The following is a 4,411-nucleotide window of genomic DNA, read 5'->3' as shown; positions in this document are numbered from 1 at the left end:
CTAGGAAAATTTTCGGCTCCTCTCCTTCTAATGGTGATAGTAATAGTAGCTAGATAATGGTTATCATAATAGTAGTAACCACTATTGCTTTTAGATCATATTGATAATGCCACTTTCTGGTGTTGCTATAATAATAATAATCATACTAATATTTTTTTTCTTTAATTATTCCTTTCCCCGGGTGCGGAGCCCGAGAATAGTTCAGGTTAAAGGCCCTTTTCATATATATGTATATATTTCTCATAATTTGTTGTTGTACTACATGTTTCGAAACGAACAATAGTAAGTATACCGTCATGTAGGTATAGGCAGGTGTTGTTTAATTTATATTGAAAGGATTGAATTGTTGTTATACAGTATCATATTTTTTTCATTGTTATCATAAATTAAGAGATAAATTTGATTACAAACTTGACCATTAAAGTAGATAATAAAAAAAAAACATTTTACTGTATAGTTTGTACATATTCATCCGAGGTGTACGAGGGACCTAGTCAACGTATACATGAAATCAATGGCATCAATTTATTTTATAAACTTTGCCTCATGTCTGTATGATTTTTTTTACATAATTATTGCATACATTTCCATAACAAACTCAGTATAATGTTATTGGAGCTAAGGAGACCGAACTCTTAATTACCAATGACAGTTCACAAGTCAGGTTCAGCAGGATGCTGCTTCCTGCGTTAATTACATAACCGAGGCTGATTCAGCCTGAATGAGCCTCTCAGACGCTTAGACAGCCGCGTATGTGTAATTTGACGAGTCACAGACCCGTTTTAGTCAACTGTACGTGTCACCGTCTCATCAACATGTCCTCCTGATTAGTTTCTCTGTGTATAATCAAATGTCGGACAAGCACTTGTTTGAGATGACTGGAAATACTTATAGAGAAAGCACACGTTTGAAAAATCGCATGTATAAAGTCATGAAATCCAGCCGACATTTGAGTTGTATTATGGCTGCCTTCACCTATATCAACGTGCTTTCTAAGACTATTTTAATCATTGTATTTTACTCCACATTTCTATTTCTTTCTTTATTATTTATTGATTTATTTTCTAATCACCGGGAGCCCCCTGAATGCCCGGAGCCTAGGGAGGCTGCAGCCTCATTATTCTGAATGTAAATCAGCAACTGCCTTTCTGGAATGTTTTAATGAATCCTTGGCAGTGAATGTGTGTGTGTGTGTGTGTGTGTGTGTGTGTGTGTGTGTGTGGAGGGGGGACTGACTATTTCTATGGGGCGGGAAGGTAAGGAGGGTGTGACGGTATGCACCGCTCCCTTTCCCTCGTTCTCTAATCCCTAGGCCTCAGAGACTGGGTGCGACCTGACCTCCACTCATCACACACACACACACACACACACCTTTCCAATAACCATGAATTTCCAGAAATGCGCTAGAATATGCACCAAATTGAACAAAAATGCACTAAAAAATGCGCTATGCGCCAAATACGAAATTTACGCGCTGTTTGTGATGCCAATGCGCTTGAACTAGCGCATTTCGCGCTAGTTTGGCAACACTGCCGCTCACTCCAGTAAACGAGTGGCCTGCCCCAGTTGTCAGTTATGCATTTTCTGCTGCAGTGTTACCACCCTCTAATGGCGGCAGCGTCAGTACCTTTTCGGGAAAGCAACAAGACCTAAGCTAAAAGGGGGGGCTTCGCCCCGCCTCGACCCCCCCCCCACACACACCTTTTTAACCGGGGGGAGGGCTTTGCCTTCCCTCGACCCCCCCCACCCATGGAGGTATTATGGGAGGAGCCGCCATGACGTCACGAACGCGAAGCCAACGCGCTATTGGTCCGCTGTCTCCCCACCCCCCTTAGACTCAAAACATATATCAGCTGATCCAGTAGACGCATTGAAAGTGCATACAATCCCTGCCTTTTCTGAGTGTAGGTAGGAACAACCCCTCACATAACTATTGCTTAATGACACTTTCATAAGCAGGTCTGGGTGCGAGAGGGATTTAGGGGTCTGAGTGAGCTCCTGATCTCCGTCCAAGGGCACAATGCATTCATGCTAGAAATCGAGCAAATAGGGTACTGGGATTTATTTGAAGGAGCCAATAGAAGGAGCAATAGAAGCGCCGAAGTCTTCCTCAAACTATATTTAGTATTAGTTAGACCTCATCTTGACTATGTGGTTTAGTTCTGGTCACCTGGATATCAAAGTGTTAGAATCGGTGCAGAGGAGGATAACGAAGATGATTCAGGGGTTGAGAAACTTGCCATACGAGGAAAGACTCAAACAGTTAAACTTGCATTCTCTAGAAAGGCGAAGGGTGCGTGGAGACATGATCGAGGTTTATAAATGGATGAAGGGCTTTAATAAGGGGGATAATTATAAGGTTTTGTTGGTAAGAGAACCGGGTAGGACACGAAGTAATGGGTTTAAACTGGATAAATTCAGATTCAACAGGGACATAGGCAAAAATTGGTTTACTAACAGAGTGGTTGGTGGATGAGTGGAACAGGTTTGCAGTCACGTGCTGATTGCCAATACAGTTGTCACATTAATAAATAGATTAGATAAATTCATGGACAGCGATATTAGGTGGGGTTAGATACACGGAGCTTAGATTCAAAGGAGCTGCCTTGTACAGGCCTACCGACCTCTTGCAGACTCCTACGTTCTTATGTTCATATGTTCATATGGCTGCACGAAAAGGGAACGTAGTGGTTCTACATCATTTCACAGGTGAGTTGAGAACTGTATAACCAGATAGGGCTACATATGATAGAAATCTGCAGTTCTGTTGTACACTGACATTGAGATTACCAGGTGGCTGCCAGGTACCTGTCCTCGACCAGGCTGAGCTGTATGCCATACGTGAGCCTCGCCACACTGTAGCAGCTTTCCGCAAAGATGTATACTTGTTTGTTGATAGCCAGGCTGCATTACATGAACCTGTGTCCTCCTCCCTACAGACTGTGATCTTGTGACTAAGTGCCTGACTGCCCTCCGTGCCCTTGAGGCCGCAGGTGCCACGGTCCACTTCACCTGGGTGCCCTTCCATCCAGCACAATGAAAAGGCAGACTGCCTTGCTCGACGTGCCCTTCAGGATGACACAGTGGACCCTGACACTGACTATACGCTTAGCTATGTTAAGAATATAATTAGGGATTATTTCCATAATAACATTGCTACCCAACTCAGACACTGCTGTGACAATGGTAGCACCAGCAGCCTCCATTATGCAAGTGTCTCCCACCACTGTTTACCCCTATGGGTGACACAGTGCACCTCAGGATGTGGTAGCAATGCGTCTTAGGCTAGGCTATAGGTACTACTGGGAGGTTATTAACTCCCCCTGTGTCTGCTGCACGCTGTGTGCCAGGCCGAGGGACACACACTGCAACACTGTCATGGAATGCTGGGGCCCTTTCATTGTTTTTTTTTAAGCCACGGGACTGCCTTGACCTTAAATTGATAATAGATCTACATTAAATATATAGGAAAATTTTATGTACTTTTCATAACTCAAGCCATCAATTCTTTTTTTAATTTTTCGTCTAGATGCAAAAACAAGTGGTAAATTCCCTTAGTTCCGCCCAGGAGATCGCAATGTTTTGGGTCTATCTGCCGATTGTAAGCTCCGCCCACAGACTCTGTAAGCTCCGCCCACTGGCTTCACTCGCCTGTATGGGGACGGCGCGGGAGGGCGCCTCCTGTTATAATACCTCCATGCCCCCACCCACCCACCCGTCGGGCTCCCCCCGCAACAAGAGGAGGAGGAGGAGGAAGGAGGTCTCGGGAGGCAGTGCAACATTCCGCCCAGACCACGGCACCAAACTAACGCCCCATACCCCTCCCATCCAAGAACTTATCTAACCTCTTCTTGAATGTATCTATCGTGTTGGCGCTCACCACATGGCTTCTACGTCTGTTCCACTCATCCACCACTGTTGGTAAACCAATTCTTGCCTATGTCTTTGTTGAACCTGAACTTATCCAACTTAAACCCATTGCTACGTGTCCTACCCGGCGTGGTGTCATCTGCCATCCACGTATCCTAAGACATCCCATCCAGTCTGCGCATGCGCGGGATTTGTCTACAAAGAGTAGATGAATTGCGACACGGTACCGCGTCTTTGTCGACTGCCTATCGCGATAGGTCCCACCTGAGTTTGTTTTTTTATCTTTTTAAAAGTAAATGTTGACGTATGTTATGAATTTGAAAATTGCTTGAAATATAAAAGTTTCTTCCTGTACCCTTTGTATGTCAGTAAATGTGATATGTTGGTAAATGTGATAAATGAGATAACCTGCTCCCCTTAAATGTCGGTAAATGTGATAAATGAGATAACCTGCACCCCTTCTATGTCGGTAAATGTGATAAATGAGATAACCTGCACCCCTTCTATGTCCGTATATGTGATAAATGAGATAACCTTCACC

The sequence above is a fragment of the Eriocheir sinensis genome, chromosome 7, assembly GCF_024679095.1.
Source record: "Eriocheir sinensis breed Jianghai 21 chromosome 7, ASM2467909v1, whole genome shotgun sequence".
Taxonomy (NCBI): Eukaryota; Metazoa; Arthropoda; class Malacostraca; order Decapoda; family Varunidae; genus Eriocheir; species Eriocheir sinensis.
The sequence above is the reverse complement of the archived record's forward strand: the minus strand, read 5'-3'. Positions refer to the sequence as shown.